General features: G+C 39.1%; 1 long non-coding RNA gene across 1 annotated transcript; it reads left to right on the forward strand.

The window, feature by feature from the left end:
• The first annotated feature begins 732 nt into the window (after nt 1-732).
• LOC148424351 (uncharacterized) lies at nt 733-14,387 on the forward strand. Its single transcript, XR_015865379.1, has 5 exons — nt 733-914; nt 1,748-1,839; nt 1,914-2,013; nt 2,091-2,182; nt 10,696-14,387. It is a non-coding gene; the product is annotated as an uncharacterized LOC148424351 (long non-coding RNA).
• The last annotated feature ends 4,106 nt before the right edge of the window (nt 14,388-18,493 follow it).

An 18,493-nucleotide genomic window follows, 5' to 3' on the forward strand; every position in this document is an offset into this window, starting at 1 on the left:
GGATGCCACTGATGTGTGTGGTGATTTTGGAGTCCCTAACACAACCAACAGCAGAGCTATTGATCAATATATGGTTAAATATTGAACAATAATCATAAATAAAATCCTTAAAATTAGGCAGAGGGATTTATTTGAAAACCAGAGGATGTAACATAAGGGGAGGGATGTCACTGATTTGTGTGGTAATTTTGGAGTCTCTAACTCAACCAACAGCAGAGCTATTGATCAATATATTGGCAAATTATGGTCAATATGCATTTAAAAAAATTCTTAAAATTAGGCAAAGGAATTTATTAGAAAACCAGCAGTTGTTGGATAATTGGGAGTACTTCATTGATGGTGTAGTGATTTAGGAGTGTTTACCCCAACTCAAAAAGGGGAGCCACTGATTCATTTGAGGGTATAAATGATTAACAAGCATTTAAAATAAATCCCCCAAATTTATCAAAATAATTTATTTAAAAAACGAGTGTTGTAGTGTGATCATGAAAATGTCATGAATGTGCCCAGTGATTTTGGACTCCTTATATTAAACAATATTGGAGCTATAGATGGATATTCAGTTTATTAATGATTTTTAAGTACAAACATTGTCCAAAATTAAACAAACGCTTTTTTTTATCCAAAAGCACTGTCTCAATATGATTATGTTAATGTCTTTGATGTGTTCGTTGAATTCATAATCACAAATTGTGGCGTTATTGTTTTTCCCCCTCCTCATCTAGTATTTTGCAGACGGTCCCTTGCGCGCTCACCCAGCCTCTGCTGCTCATAGAGATCAATTGCGTCTTTTCACCGAAAGAAACGGTTTAAATATTTTACAAATGTCTTTTTTTGACATTGTAGCTGGTAGTCCGTGTTATGAAGGAGGTATAAAGGCGACTTTGGTGTTTCGACGACGTTTTGTCTGAGAGGTATTGATCGCGAAAGTCCGAATCTGCCAATATCTTGCCAACTTTACTTAAGTTAGTATTTGTTTATCCTAGCAAGTAACAGAACAACATTATCTTAACTAGCATAGGTAACATAGCTTTCAAGAATAAACCTAACGTCAATCACACGCTATGCATTTAGGACTTTCTGCAATAATCTGCAATTTCAGTGCAAAGCTTGTTTCTGTATCGAGAGGTTCGTCCGTCGTATAGCGCCGTACAGCTCGTATTCTTTTTCCCCCGCCGTAATCCATCTTTATTAGAATAATCCCGTTGCTGACACGCGCCATTACTCTCCGTTGCATCAGTTGAAGGCTTTAACAGCCCGCATTTGCACCTCGTCGGACAAAATGAACGAGCGCTTTGATGGGAAAGCCCGTCCGGGCTCGCTTCGCATCCGCCGGCAAGTGCGGAGATTTATGGCGTTGGTCTTAAGGGGAGTTTTTGCATCCCTCCATTTGTTTTGTACATTACCGACGCTCGCCTTAATGCGCCACCGGCGTCCCCTGGAGATGCAGCGTATGGCGCCGTTCTCCGGTTTACGCTTCATTTAGTTCCCCCACCGTACTCCAGTCGTCCTCCTCTGGAGATCCAACCTGACACAAAGACCTCAGCGGCTCTCCTGAGGAGCTATTAATACACACAGAGAGGGAAGAGACTCCGACATTCACCTGCAGTACCAACATGTTTGTTTTCAAAGTAGTTGAGGCAGAAGAGATGCTGCTTTTTGGGACCAAAGCACCATCTTTACTAATCCTCTTTTTAGTTCCTGTTTAGTGTTTTTAATCAGATTTTTTTTTCCATTTTTTTAACAGATTTTCTGACCTAATTGTCACTCATGACAACAACCGAGCCCGAGCTGAACATTTTTCCTGAAAAGTGCCTCCAAGATGTGCCAGGGCTTGAAGTAAGATTTAAATGTTACACAAGATTTACCGCTCACGTCCTCAATTAGCAGACAAAACTATGTGTATGATACAGGGTTGAACATTCACCTGCACGACCAACATGTTTGTTTTCGAAGTAGTCGAGGCAGAAGAGATGCTGCTTTTTGGGACCAAAGCACTCCAACTGTCCAACAGTAACACCATCTTTATTAATCCTGTTTTTAGTTCCTGTTTAGTGTTTTAATCATTTTTTTTCATTTTTTTTTAACAGATTTTCTGACCTAATTGCCACTCATGACAACAACCGAGCCTGAGCTGAACATTTTTCCTGAAAAGTGCCTCCAAGATGTGCCAGGGCTTGAAGTAAGATTTAAATGTTGCACAAGATTTACCGCTCACGTCCTCAATTAGCAGACAAAACTATGTGTATGATACAGGGTTGAAATTTTTCAGTCATCCTTTGTTTGACAAGTATGAACAGAGCACGTGAATGTAGCGCAACTTATGGACGACAAACAAGCTAATCGAGAAGCAATAGCTAATTGTCCTCTTGCTAGTTGCTGAAACAAACAAACTGCAGAAACAATACAAGCCTTTTGTGATAGTCTCTCTTTTGTGATAGTTCTCACCTTTCAAAAGCTAAGCACGCGCGTTCTATGTCATCCTATTCTGAAGTCATTTATGTTAGTGAAATTTTGAACAATGCAAGATGAAAAACGATGTAGAATGTTTCAGAACAATTACGGCTGTTTCAAAATACCTTAAGAACAATTCCGCTACCTTCGCTGACACTAACCAACGCTTCCCCCTCTTATCAACTTATGCTCTTGATGAATTCAAAACGTCTTTTTGGTTTCTTTATACTTAATGTTTCAAAAAAAAAAGTCTAACAGAGCTGTCTAGTGGGCTGTAAGAGAGTATAAAGATATATAATAAAGGGAATATTCTTATTCACACAAGAGGTGAACTACAGGGAGAAAGCCAGCCCTAATGCAAAGAAATATTTCTCTGTTGAATTTACTTATCTGTCAAGTTGGTCTCATTGTATTTTCACTGTGAAAGGTTCATTGTTCAAAAAAATATGGCTTTCAGAGAAAAACAAAAAATAATGTTGATGCTTGCTGAATACTTTTTTTCCTTAACGTGGATGCCACACGCAAATGTAGGAATTAAAATAAGGTCCTTTTGTTTCTGATTATTCATCGAGAAAGCTGTTTGTTAGCTAGTGAGCTAGCTTATAACAAGCTAGCAACAGCATAGCTATAGCACTCTAGCTAGCTTGCTATAATCTTTTTAAAATACATTTGAACTAGTGTTTAAGCATTAAAAAACTGCTTATAAAAGGTAAATATGAGAAAAAAAAACATTCAAGTGTGGGATTATAGTTAGGGGACCAATTCTGATTTAACAGTGGTGCCTTGATTTACGAGCGTTCCTTCAGCCATCTAGTGGACGAATATGTAATTGCGCTGCCTGTCACTATACGTCACTGACATAAAGAGATAAACTAAGACATATTATTTGTTTTAGATAATAATATTCTGACCAATTAAGAGGATAATTTCCTGAGGCACGCAAAATAATGTCTAGAATCAGTAATTAGTATGAGTATATTGGAAATAGGGGCTCCTCGGGGTATTTTGGCAAAGGCATATCGGAGACGTGCTCTTAGGACACTTGGGAAATGCCTCAAATTGAGGTGGGCCAAAACATATGTCTGCTTTATACATTTTTACCTTCCTGAATTATCATGAGGACCATTGTCCTTGGGTGTCATTTCTATGATTTCCAATGTGCATTTAGGACCAAACGTCCTGGCCCTTTCTCCACTTTCCCTAACATAAGGACAATGGCGCACCGGGGCGATAAATCTTTATCGAAGCAATTATAGAGCAAATGTTATTTACGCCGCCTAATTGGCTGCTGGATCTCTTCGCTCTAGGGTTGGGGTACACACATTTAAAATGGCTACCAATTAATTTTTAGTTGACAAAATTAGCTAAACAACTGCACCCAGCAATTGCACGACAGTTCTCATAAATGTACGGTATTATGTATGCTAGGCTGACTGACCGACAGACAGAGGACCGTGTGTGTGTGTGTGTGTGTGTGTGTGTGTGTGTGTGTGTGTGTGTGTGTATGGGGGGGGGTAAATGTCAAGCACGCATTCAGGACCGCACACTGCTTATTAAAAAGCTGTCACCACGCTAACAGGATGCACCTGACGTGATGAGGATTTATTACCCACTGACAACAATGCTAAATGACATAAGCACACACATACACACACACACGTGTGTGTGCACTTATTTTGTGCACGTAGCAAGCCCAAAATGTTCTTTACCATAATATGTTCAGTGGACCCCCCACTAGACTTAAAATGACTTTCTGATTAATAGTATGTTTGCGGAACATCATTTAAGGCCTTATATACATGTAACCGGCTTATTTATACCCGCACGGTTTCTTCCTCGTCGTTATTTCAATCTATAGGAATTCAGCACAGTGCGGTTTCATTCACTTACAACTCTTTAATGGCCAGGCTAAAAAAATTTGCATTGGGAAAAAAAAAATAGCATTTCCTTGTTGTCAAGGAGACAAACATAAAAGTTATTAAAAATATTCAAAATGTAATTTTTTTTAACTCAAATAATAGCTTAAATAATAAACAATAAACGTCTTGTTTCTCTTTATTTTTTTCATGCAACACGTTTCCTGATTATGTTCACAAAGAAACACAATCTGACCAAAAACAAAAAATCATTGCAAGCTTTCAAAAAATCACCAGAAATATGGTATTAGCGAGGGTTGTTTTAAAAAAAAGCTTTGCATCTTGTTAGTTATAGGTACGAGCAAAGGTTTAATAAGTCGATGTTCACTCCCTAGCAATTGTCTAAAAGTTAAAGTGTTCAAGTAAGTGTTCCAAATAGGTACAGTGGCCATTAAAAGGTTAAGCAGCAAAATTGTTATCCCTCTCAGAAGGCAGCCATTTTTTTATGGCAGTTACCTGGAAATGACATCACAGTCGGTCAGGGCTCAGGTAACAACCAGTCACAGCTCACTTTCTGAGCTAATTTATGTGGCATATGAAAGCTAAGCCGTGATTGGTCGGGACCTGACCCCTTCGCAGCTGTGATGTCTTTTTCAGGCGACAGGACCGCCCCCAGAGATGGACTAAAAACAGGTGAATTTCGCTGCTTATTTCATATTCCACAAGCACAATATCAGTCTCGATGATGGCGTTATAGACTTGTGCCTTGGTTTTTGTTTTTTAGCGCCGTCTCTGGTCGCTATTGGCGGTGCGTTTCTGAAGGGCAGGGGAGGTGTTGCAGTGGTTGGTTTATGACGCCACACGTTTCCTGTCTGTCGTTATGAGAGCTGGCCCACGAGTGTCCTTGAATTGTTGTTTTTTTTTTTTTTTTTTTTTTTGGGGGGGGGGGTGGATATTATTTACGTTAATATCCCCAGTCACTGTAGATAATATGCTAGCGAATGTCAGTTTTTATTAGCATGTTATCCGGTGCTGCTTTGTATATATTAGCTCGTTAGCATTTTCGTGCTAGCTCGTTAGCATTTTTCATGCTAGCTCATTAGCATTTTCGTTTGTGGCTTATCAATCCTTTCTATTGAAGCGAATATATTTGTAGTTGTATAGTTGATTTCATTTGCACAGATGTGTACATTTGGTAAGATGTGATTTTTTTGCATATTTATACTAATGTTTGGTGTATTTGTGTATTTGGGAGGACAGAACAGTGTTGAGTAGAATATAATATTGTAAAATAAAATCTGTGTGTTAACTTCCCCTTTAACAAACAAGATATTCCAAAAAGTATAATCTTTTAGCTACAGATGGAAAAGGGTAAAAAAACTCATTTAGCATATTGAGTGTTTTTGAAGTGAAGCGTCCGTGTCAGCTCTTTTCACGCGCACGTCGATGAAATCCAATCTGCTCTACAAACTGCTCTTCATTTGAAGAAGGAATGATGATCGAGAGTTAAAGAAAAAAAGGCGCAATATTGTCTGCTCTTTCCCAACTGGACAAGGTCAATTAGAGAAGTACGCGGTTGGCAATCAAAGTTGACACCAAAAGATTGAGTGCGGTGATTATAAGCATGCAGATGCTTTAAATGTTATTAATAATGATTTATGGAATTAATTAAGGCGCTGAGATGGAATTTGCAAGCTTTAAAGGCGCAATGTCATTCCCGGCCCAATGTGCTACATCGTCGTCACAATGATGATAATTGGAGGGAGCCAAGATGAATCGAGGCGGAATGTAAATGTCACATGTGAAATAATGGCGAGCGTGTTTGTCGTGGTGTAGTGCCAATCAGACTACAGCAAAACTATCATCAAACTTTGGACTTTTGAAATGTACCCAAAATGCCTCGTTGAGAGGAAAATGATTGACTTCCTGTTTGGTTTGGGCCTTGTAGAAATGTTGTGGTAGACGCCGTTTTGTGTCGACTACTAATTATTGTTGCCGTTATTTTGAGTGTTTGTTTTATTTGTCTAATTAAACCAGGTGTATATTATTATGTCAAACACTTTTGAGGGTGATGATTTTGACAGTGTACTTTTTTATACTACATATAAATATGAGTAATTTTGTCTAAACGAGCATGTGATTGTTATGCCACAAATTCTTGAATCACCGACTGATTATTTGACTATTCACGAGTGTGATTCTTATGTCACAAATAGTTGTATCCCAAAGAGTGATTGTTTTGACCAACTAACTCTGAGCATGATTGTTTTGACACCGTACGTGTATAATTGTTATGCCATACAGAGCTTTGAAGGTGATTGTTTTGACACCGTACGTATATAATTGTTATGCCATACATAGCTTTGAAGGTGATTGTTTTGACACCATATTGTTATGTTTTGACAATAGATGGAAAAAGAGGGATTGGTTCTAAACCACAGGTGTGGAACTCCAGTCCTCGAGGGCCGGTATCCTACATGTTTTCAAACCTTTTCCCTCAAAAACACCTGATTCAAATGATTGGGATCATTTTGAAGCTCCTGCAGAGCTTGCTAATGAGCTAATCATTTGAATCAGGTGTGTTGGGGAAAGAAAACCGGAAAACATGCAGGATGCCGGCCCTCGAGGACTGGAGTTCGACACCTATGTCAGATGTGTATTATTGTTATGCCAAACAGTTTGGAGGGTGATTGTTTTGACAATACACTTTTTTTTTATACTGGATACATTTGAGAGTACTCTGCTTATTTTGTCTGCACAAGTATGTGATTCTTATGTCCCAAATACTTGTATCGCAACGTGTGATTGTTTTGAGCAACCAACAGTGTGTCACACATAGCTCTGAGCGTGATTGTTTTCACACCATACATGTATAATTATTATGCATCCATTTGAAGGCGATCCTTCTGACTGTACTTTTTTATAATATCACACACAAAAAATACACAAGCATGTGACTATTACACTCTAAATACTTGTATTTCCAAGTGATTGTTTCGATGTATGATTATGTCAGCCATAGCTCTTAGTGGTTACTCTGATTTCACACGCGTGTTCTGGTAATCGTTTTGATGTGAGCATGAGATTATAACCCCTCATAGATTTGAGAGCTAATGTTTTGATGATGCAAGAGTGCGATTGTTATAAGTGATCATTTTGGCATCATAGGTGTGTGATTGTGGTGTCACACCTGGCTCTGGTTGTGATGATTTTGATGCAACGGGCATGTGCGTATTATGTCAGACGTGCAATTGTGTGAATAATTGTTCGGTTATACAAATTTGAAAGTGATTGTTTTGCATGCTACAACTTGAATAGCTCAAATATGGCTTTCTTTACCGCAATATGCCTGTAAATGCAGTGTTTTTGTTTTTTTTCTGGTGATAGTTTGGCCCTGATTATTTCCCATGGGGAGTAAAGTGTTCCAAAATCAGTGACCGATGTGTAATTGGTAGTATAAGGTTATTTCACACACACACATAATAGCACTCAAGCATATGAGAGCTTCATAGGGTAAACCCACCTCCAGTTGACAATGTTAGCCCGTTGGCCTTGAGGGCATCCCCACCGTACTTTAATGCAGTAATTGTCTCGGAGCAGCACAAAAACAGCTGATCTCTGAGGCGGTGGCAATCCATCAGGGGCAGTAATTGTGGTCAGACGTTATTTCAAGAAAGTCCAGCTGCTCTTTTACACGCGCCTTGTTTTTTGCGGGCCGCCAAAAGAGCACCGTGGAAGACTGCATTAAATCACAAATCATTACTACAAACGAGAAATATGTCAAAGTCAAAAGGTACATGGTGCGTATTTGAAATGGAAATGAGAATCTTTGAGGTTTAAAGTCTTGCGGAAAGTAAAGTTTCCTTTTCTTCTTACTTTCTTTTGAAGGAACATTTGGCAAGTTCATCTTCAGCCTCCCTGCAGGATGCATTCAAATGATTTATACTTTTCTGGTCATGATATAACGATGCCTGAGTTTAAACGAAACACACTTTCAATAGATTTACTTTCACCATTCTATTCGTTGCATTGATTGTACATGATTGTTGCATCACATTTAGCTTTGTGTGCAGTTTTTTTTTTTTTGTCTATGCTAGCATGTGATTGTTATGCCCAAAAATAGCTTCATAATTGCTAACATGGCTTAAATAAGACTTGTGTAGCATTAATATCATTATTATGCTTCAGATGGTCTTTTTCGCACTACTAAACTTAAAACTTGTAATGGGGTTTATTATATCATTGACTTGTTTACGTCAACTTATTTCTTCATTTACAATGAGCAGTTTTTGACTTAATTTGACGAGCATTTTTTTTGTTTTGTGGAGCTTTTGTTGCAGGTTTATCACAAGGATCGGAAGCAACCCTGTTTTACTAAAGGATACTAAAATATTTTTCACTATTATTACTATTATTCTATACTATTATTCTATTCTATTATATACTATTATTCACTATTATTATGACTGTTATTAATGTTTAATACATTGATGGCCTTTTAGTCTATATTTTGAAATGTCTGACTGCATTTGAATGCACCATATGTCTCATCTTTAAGTCAGTAGCTACCAGAGACTTGAACGTGTCAAACTAATCGGAACTTAGCCAGCGCTTTAAAATAAAAGCTCGGTAAGGATATTGCACTGACATCAATGTATTACGTATTTGGCGTTTTCGTTTTGATTTATGGCGATTGTTCTGTCATAAAATCGTTGATGTAAGTCAAACAAAACCTGGCACTCTTGAACAAAACCTAAAAAGTCATTTAAACACTATTCGGGACCGTCGGCGTGCGAGTCTTGGTTTAGAGAGTCCATGGGTTTACTTTTGTCCAAAACGGCAAACTACAATAACCTTAATATCCATCACGCATACTTGACATGCCTTGTAAAGCCAATAAAAAAAATCATTTGAAATGATTTCCCCTCTGCAGAAATTCTGCAGCGACGTATATAATCATTTTTGGCTCAAGAGTTGCTTTCCGGTGAAACTTTTAAGTGTAAAACTGCATTTTAGCCGTATCAGAGAGTCAACATGTACAAGTCGATCCCAAGTGTTCCATTTGAACACGCTCTGGCACGTCGCCCGTGACTTTGGCAAGTGTACTCGTGTGCGCTGTTGTCTTCCCACTATGCGCTCTCTCATGACAAACTTGTATTTCCACTCATCTTCATCGCCACGGCAACAGCGATGCGAAGGCCAAGCGGGGTCCTCGCCTTTAGAAGCCATTCGAAACTTCTGTTCAAATAAGTACATTATGATTTTCAGAATCCTTCAACAGTCAGCCGCCATTTTTTTCTTTTTTTTTTTTTCCATTGCTATTAACATTCAAAATACCAGGATGATAGCCAGTAGCTTGAATATAGCTAAGCTATTAGGGCAATTGCTATTTCCAGAGTCATTGTTAAAATTCATCGCTGCCAATCTTATGTTAACTTGCGTCTTTGACATAACAGCTGTCAATGGCTGTGAATGAGTTTTAAGGTCAATAATAATAGCAGGACAATTGCTAGTATGAGCTCTAATGCCAGGACCAAAGATGAATGCGCTTCCTTCAAGGTGGACTTTTCAACCAAAACAGGACATAGCATTGTTGCTGAGTAACTCGTTTCAACCCCGAAGAAGGATTTGCGGCAACTACTCAACACTAGCGAGCTATGAGAATCTAAAGTGGCAAATTTTGTCCATAAAGTCTAAGCATCTTGCATTGTTTCCTAATTTTGTAAATGCTTTTAAAGGCCTAATAACTCAGGTTATTTACGTTTTTTTTCCCCTCAACTACTCAAATTGTTCTGTTCTGCATACGGAGGTTAAATTTTCTTAACACAAACAAAAAAATTGAAAAATGGTATGGTCTGTCTTGTGATGACACTTTTAAGAAATAGCCATTAACTGGTCTCTACCACCACCTACTGTCTTGAGGTGAAACTCAAGTCAAAAAAGAATTTTCTGTTTGCTGACATAGTTTGAACGCCGCTCAACGGAATGTTGCAAAAATCGCAAGAAAATCAAATGTCATAAAACCTATGAAAATGCATCTCAAAATTGTAATTAGAATGGTTTTATATGTTCCAAAATTTGGACAATGCACAAAATCTCACATGACCAGCTGCAATCACAAAGATATATCAGAATCATTGAATTTTAAAATTTCACGTTTAATCATCCGCCTAAAATTTCAGCTCCCTAGTGTTTTTTTCCCCCCCATCGATTCTTTTACAGAAATCAAAGACATTTCCATAATTTGTAACATAATGCCACAAGGATTTTGTGCCGCGTGCACTTTTTTCGTGGAAACCAACAAAATTGCCTATTCTACTCATTTACCGTGTGCTTACTACAGTCATCCAAAAATATATGTTCTCATCCGTTTGTTTTTTATCAGATGCCAAAGTAGAAATTCGGAAGATTTGAATACACGTACCGCTACGCCCCCTGCTGGACGGATGCTACAGCGGGACAGATATGGATCAAAGAAAGTAACGGAGGTGAGCCAGTGGCACATCCTACATGCTTCAGGAGACTAATTATACAAGAGGGCCAGCGCTGCAGAGAGCGTGCGGGGACGGCGGGCAACACGGATCCGGCCGTCCAAGAGGAGGGCAGACAGCTTCTCATGCATGCCTTATTACCCAGAAGAGCCAGGTCGCTGGCAGATAAGTCATCTACCCCTTCCACACGTCTTGTAATGATACATTTCACTTCTGGCCATTTCCCACTTTTGACGAGAGGAGGAAAAAAAAAAAAATCCGCCGCAATGTGGGACACCATCTCTGACCCCCATCAAAGAGTTCTCTGTTCTGTGGCAGCCCCTCATTTTCTCCACGTCCGTCTCTAATGGGATTTAGGTTTTATATTAAGTCCGCCTCCTCCCTTGTCCCGGCACCGCACGGGGGGGGGTGAGACTGATTTGAATTTACAAAGTGGCTAAATCCACAGAGAAGCCTTCAAATGGGATTGCGAACACCTTTTGGCTGTTAAGCAGGTAAGCCCGTCTTGTCGACTGACAGAGAAGGTGAGGGGTGCGTCCATGTAGGGCATCGCTTACACTCCCGCCGCCTACTCACTTAGGCTGATTTCCTCTTTGAGCGCCTCAATGTCATTTTTTTTTTTCCCTTTGCACCTCATTTTCATTATCTGCAATAATGAAGGAGGTGTAGTCTGCGCATGTGTGTGTGCGCGACAGAGATTCCGTTAAGCAAATGATTCAAGGTCGCGCGCGGTGCGCAGTGTCAATTTCACGACGCATTAAACCGCTCGCGGCTTTACGGCCTGTCAAGCCAGCCGACGCCGCTCTCCCTCGCTCGCCAATAGATACCACAAAAAAAGTCCGCGCTCGATGCTGGTGACTTTTGCGGTTTAACTTTTCCGGTGTCAGTTTCGACCAATTTCGGTTATTGATCTCGATACATCTAACAAAGGCAAGGAAATGTTCACCCAACTTGGGCATTTTTGGTTTTTTTGCAAACACCAGATGAAACGGTTTTGAAAACACTAGGTGGCTAAAATATTGCTTAGATTGTCAAAACATGACGACTTTCAAAATGCCATGCTGCCGTTCCTTCTAAAAGCCGTCAAACGGGAGGTCGAGAGGTACCTCCTATAGGTGTCATATATAGCCCATGTCGGGCTTGTTTACTGCCATGCAAAATTGGAAATGTCAATTTTGGACATGTTGAAAAACCAACTTTTTGTCATGTATTTCCCATGATTTTACGGCAACTCGGGAACGGGACACAATGGTAATTTTTGTGTCGACGCCCCAAAACCACCGTGTGGCCCGTTCGCCCAACTTATGCCATTTGCAAGCCATTCAGAGACTTCGATGATTGCCTTAGCCCGTAGGTGTCAAACTCCAGTCCTCGAGGGCCGGTATCCTGCATGTTTTCCGGTTTTCTCTCCCCAACACACCTGATTCAAATGATTAGTTCATTAACAGGGGCTTGAAAATGATCCTGATCACTTGAATCAGATGTGTTTGAGAGGGAGGGTTCAAAAACATGCATGATACCGGCCCTCAAGGACTATATTTCGACACCTATGCCTTAGCCAATCGTCTTCAAAAGGCATAATGATACTTCAGGGATGTGCAAATTGGCAAATATGTCAGTATGGAGAGTCAAGTCTGCTGTATAAGAATTTAATCACAACAGTTGAAAGATGGTGATGAGTGTATGGACGGAGGGCAAAAACGCACGCTTGATGGAGTGAGACAAACAAGTGGAGGCATGGAAAAACTAATGGGAGATGAAATGGCTGCAAGGATAGAAAAGAATCAATGAATTATTTCGATTAAAAATATTTTACTTTCTTCATTACCGCACTTTTTTTTTCTCCCCTAAAAAAGAGCAATTACCTCATTAAATTCCAAAAATTACATTTCCTTTCACAGTTAAACCCCCGTGGGTTTCTTTCCAGCCTTGACGATAGGGAAATTACTCATTTGTTATAAATATATATTTATATATTCTGGGGAATGTTTCACATGTGACACATTTATGCGGAGACATTTCTGTCTTGAAGAATTAGCGGAATATTCGAAATTAAATCCACATTTTAGTTTTCCCTTTTGACTTTACGGCCGACTAGAACCATTTTTATGGATGCCGCGCATACTGAAGAAGCCCGGCAGGTTATGATGAAAATTTGATTTATGACGCGCGGAAGGCTGATCCTTCCAATGTTTCATGGAAAGTGCCAACTGCGCTTGCGAGCCAAAAGGGTTAACTGCTGCCGGCTTGTACTTGCACTGAAAAGTGAAAGCTCAGCATTGAAAAACAACGGGATATTTGCTAGCAAGATCAGGATTAACTTCCTGACTCAGAATGTCAGAACCTCTTAAACTTTCTTTTTCAGGCAGCAGAGACAAACTTTCCTAAAGCCTAAAAACTTACTAATGACACCGCGCTGCGCATGCTAATCGCTAACACCCCTACGCAAAAGTTAAAGTGCTCCACCTGCATGCTATGACAGAAAGTCAAATCCTTGGTCGTTTAAAGGGGAAGTCAACCCCACATTTTTATAAAAAAATTCCTTTTGTGCTAAGCAATCCACATTAGTTAAAACTTGATATTCTATCGGTGTAATAAATAATAAAATTAACCTTGTTCGGCCATTTTGCCGCTTGCTGTCAACTTAAAATGACATCACAGTTGCTCAGTGCTAAGAGAATGACCAATCGCTGCTCACTTGTTTTTTATTGCCTACCTTATTATTTGCTCAATTATGGAATGTAGTCTGCTCGGGGAAGTGAACAGAATAAGAATTTTATTGTGTGGTATTAATATGCATATGACAGTAAAACTCTGGAATCTTGAATCTTGAAAATGATTCAAATAGACCATAGTAAACAACAAACCCAGGAAAAAAAAAGAAAAAAAATCTGTCCGATCCCGCCCAGCTGAATCCCCACCATTCCAATTTTGGAGGTCAGCTACATTTAAAAAACAAATTGCATGATTAACGCTCATTCATTAACATGTTACATCAAAGGCATTTCACATCAAAGTCAAAGCATGGAAAGAAGACACTGGGGAGCTGAAATTTCACCCAGATGGCGGCAACATGTCAAAGTTAAATACGGCATAACTACTTAGTTATCACACTACCTGACGAAAATTACTATCAGAATGACCTGGGAAAAAAAAGACCAAAAAATTGTAAAAATACTGCTCGGAGCTGAAATTTCACCCAGATGGTGACCGCATCATAGCACAACCATTTAGTTATCGCACTACCATCCCTTGGCTAAAATACTGCCAGATTGACCAACAACAAAGGTCACTTTTTCATCTGATTCCGATTCGAGGAAAATTTCCGATCCTGTCATCGAAATCGGAGCATCCCTGCTTACAAGAGACGCTTGACGATTGATCGTTTGGAGGATTTGCCTCGAAAAAGCCAATAGCGATTTATTTGGCAATGTTGAGCCGCGGGATTGTCTTGTTATGACAGCAGACGTCTACAGGCTGCCCGAAAGACAAGACAAGATGCCTTGGAGGACATTTGGAGTGCGGTTAATTAATTGTAATAAGCTTTGGCCGCCGCACACGCTGGCAAGGAGGTGCGAGGCTCCAAGCTCGGGGTCCCCCCCCCCCCCCCCCCCCCCCCCCCCCCCAAACCCCCCTTTGCGCTAAAGGCGACGACAGCGTGCGATCCGGCGGACTGACGCGCTCTGGCACCGGACGCCGGGCGGGCACATCTGCTCTGATTAATCACCTGCTTCGCCTCGCGCATACATTTCATTATCGGCTTTAAGTGGGCGAAAACAGCGAGGCTTTGAGGCGGACGAGCGGCGACGTGGGGGAAGATGAAAGGCGGAAGAAATGAGAGTCATTTATCAGGTGTGCGCAAAAAGCAAATAGATTGCCGATGTCCCTTCCGGTTTTGCTCGGAAACGATGTTTGACCTCTGTTGACAGAAACATGGTGGAGATCACAATTGATGCCAACTCTGTCACCATGCATCTTTGTCCGCGGTGCCATTAGGCGTGGGCCGATATTCGCTTTGACGGTTTACCGTGGTGTTGAAAAGTCGAGGTTTCCATAACCACGTTTACCGCCCATCACCAATGATTTTAGTCCAACAAAAAGGCAAACTTAAGCGCTATCTTTTGATCAAAAACATGTTTATGCCCCTTAGCTTTTCTGTGTAGTCTTGATAGAGTCATATATATATATAGCTAAAAGCTACAAAGGAGAATATTTATATATTATATATATTAAATTTATATATATATTGAATTTAAATAAAGCCCTTTATTCCTCAATACTGTTGTGGAATATCAAAATTTAACAAGTTCTTTGGTTTAAACAGTGCAAACCAATGACTACTTAGAACCAAGCACATTATTTACTTTTAAGCAAATTTTAATCAATTAGCAGTCAAAATGAGCTTGGACTATTTAGAACCAAGCACATTATTTAATTTTAAGCAAATTTTAATCAATTAGCAGTCAAAATGTCATTTCAAACCGAATTCATATATATATATATATATATATATATATATATATATATATATATATATATATATATATATATATATATATATATATATATATATTTGGTTTGAAATGACATTTTGACTGCTAATTGATTAAAATTTGCTTAAAAGTAAATAATGTGCTTGGTTCTAAGTAGTCTTCATTTTTTTTTAAATTGGTTTGCACTCAGCAAGTAAGTTAGCAGTGTTGCCCTATTTACTTTTGTCTATTTTAGCTTATTAGTATTATTTGTAAGTATCAAGCCTTGATGCCTTGTTTTTATTCTGCTTGTTTTAAAAAAAGGGCAATAAATTGACATGTTTGAACAAACATGATGAATAACCGTAATTAATATCGTGATTTCAATATGAACCAAAATATACGTGATTATTATTTTGTCCCTAATCATGCAGCCCTAATGTCACGTAAAAGAGTTTAAACCAAAGAACTTGTTAAATTTTGATATTTCACAACAGTATTGAGTACTTCAATGAAATCAACAGAGGGATAAAGCGCTTCATCGTTGACCCCGGCCAAGCAAAATTCACCAATATTCTCCTTTGTAGCTTTTAGCACGGCGCGCACTTCCTTGTGTATCAAGAACAAAGCTCACATCGACTTGGAAAATATTTGACAGACTCAAAGCAGCTACAGCAGGAGCTCCTCAGTAGAAACGCGGAGCTGCAGTGCCTCCATCAGGACGGATTTGACTACCACACATGCCTTTAAATATGCTTGTCATGCATCTCTGATTCAATAATAATAATAATAGCTTGAATGTAGATCGCACCTTTCGGAAGAGCCAATGACACTAAGCAACTGATAATTAACCAACTCTTCGGGGGTAATCGCCGCGGCCACCAGCTGCCAGCTGGCTTGGCAGCAAACAGCAGCGTGTAACGGAAGATTCCGGTAGAAATCCGACAGGCAGGAGTGCCTCTGCCAGAAAAATGCAGGGTGGTAAACTTCTCAAGTTCATGCAAAGAAAGGTGCAGCTAACTACAGAAAATTAATTTTGCCAGTTAAAAAAAAAAAAAGCTTTACCTGATCAAATAAAATCATATTAAAATCTAATATTAAAAGTGTATATTATATATATATATATATATATATATATATATATATATATATATATATATATATATATATATATATATATATATATATATATATATATATATAACTTTCTATCCAGATTTCGGGGAGAGTCACTGGCACAAATAAAAAGGCAGGGATATATGTTTACATAGTTTTACATTAAAAAGCTGAATAAAGGAAAAATTTAACAGTTGTATTTTATAGGGGAAAAAACTATCATGTCGGAAGATTAAAGAAAGTTGATGCAACAGTCTTTGAAAGCCAATTTTACTTTTTATAAGATTTTGTTTGAATCAAGAAAATGTGATTGAAAAATGTGGCGAATCGCTATTATGGAAAATCTTTTGACAGCACTAATATATGTATATATCAATATATGTATACAATCAAGTGTGTGCGTGTGTGGGCATTAATGTTACTTATGTGCATTTCACAAAGCTCAATGCAGCTCTGCCTACCTTTGACTTTGTAGTGACTCTAGCCTGAACTATTGAAAAATGTTTGTTTTTTTATTCGCCTTTTTTACTTGTAGAGTTTATTTGTTTGATTAGTCATCTTTTTAGTTCATTGGATTTGTTGGTTGCTTAGTTTCTATGTTATTTATAAATGATGTGTTCAATCGTGTAGTTTTTGTGATACTTTGCATTTGGGTTTACAAAATTGTTAGTTTTGTTGGTTGGTGTTTTATTTGTTTTGTTTGTTCAGTCATTTGTTAGTTTAATTTCTTCGTTGGTTTCATTCAGTACGATGGTTGATTTTATGAATCGTAAATTTTTGTCGTCGTTAGTTGCATAATTTTGTTTTTTTCTTTAATCACTATTGCAAAATTGAAACTTCTGTTTCATTTTGATGCAGATCTGGAAAAGGGTGCGAGAAATTCACCGCTTTTCTCTTACTTCACAGTTCGTGGTCACAACACGGGCCAAGTTGAGGCACTGACCTCGATCCTGACCCGAGACTCGCTGTATTTGGGTCGAACATTTTCCTCGGCTGCTTGCGAGGCATCGCAACTCTGACTTTGCCTCCTCTCGGAAAAGTTAACTATAACAAATGATAGCGTAGCGACCTAAGGCAGCTGACATCTGACCTGCCTGCGAGCTGACTGCAGGCTTCTTTCTGCGTCTCTCCAGACCTGCCCGGGCCGGACCGGGCCCGGCACGGAGCGGGGAGAGTGCCAGCTGACGTCACGCCAAGGCAGAGCTTCAGCATTGCCGACGAGGTCAGTGCACATTGTCAACGCGGGCCGTGGAGGAGAGCGTCCAAGTGCCTACGGGGGGGAGGCCAGGACGTAACTCTCTGTCATGGAGAGGAGACGTGTGGCTAATTAGCACTCACATGAGAATTGTTTAAAACGACGTCTATTTCATTGCCTGTGGCATTTTATAGCAGAAAAAAAATCCATTGCAACAAAAGATTCACGAAACTTCACTTCTTTATAAAAAATTTCGTTGGCAGATGAAAATAATCAGAGGAGAGCACTGACGCACTCTCGGCCAGGAAATGCAAGATAGAAGTGTTTAAGTCCTTAATTAAAGACTTTTTTTTAGTAAATGCAACCTCAGCAATACTTTGGTTTACTCGTAGTGCGTGTGATAGATGAAATGTAGACAGATTTAAACAAATGTAAATGAAACTGTCTTCTATTGTTGTCGGGCAGGCAGTTATAAATGAGAACCGGCATCAACCATTTGAGTCAAGCATGATAATGCCATCTAGTGAGCATTATTTCGAATTGCACTCTCGTCCCCTGCATTCGATCAGATAGAGGATAATAAATATGTTTTTTTTTTAGCCTGGGGTTAGACGCCTCAGCTGGCTTTGTTTTCGTGCTACACTTATATTACTTTGTTGTGTTTCAATTGCAGTGTAACTATAGAAAAACAAACATGGTGTTGACTTTAAGTGTAAGTACTTAACTGAAAAACTAAGTAGAATGAGTGCAGACAGAGTAGACCAACGCCTGACAAATGACGGACAAGTTTAGTTTCTTGAGGTCGTTGCGTTGTATTACAAGTTTTATCAATTCAATTCTTGATTTTGTTAGTTACTTTAGGTATTTTTGGTAAATTACTATCGATTCGATTCCATTTTGGCACCGATC

The sequence above is a fragment of the Hippichthys cyanospilos genome, chromosome 4, assembly GCF_059441005.1.
Source record: "Hippichthys cyanospilos isolate Australia breed blue-spotted pipefish chromosome 4, RoL_Hcya_1.0, whole genome shotgun sequence".
Classification (NCBI taxonomy): domain Eukaryota; kingdom Metazoa; phylum Chordata; class Actinopteri; order Syngnathiformes; family Syngnathidae; genus Hippichthys; species Hippichthys cyanospilos.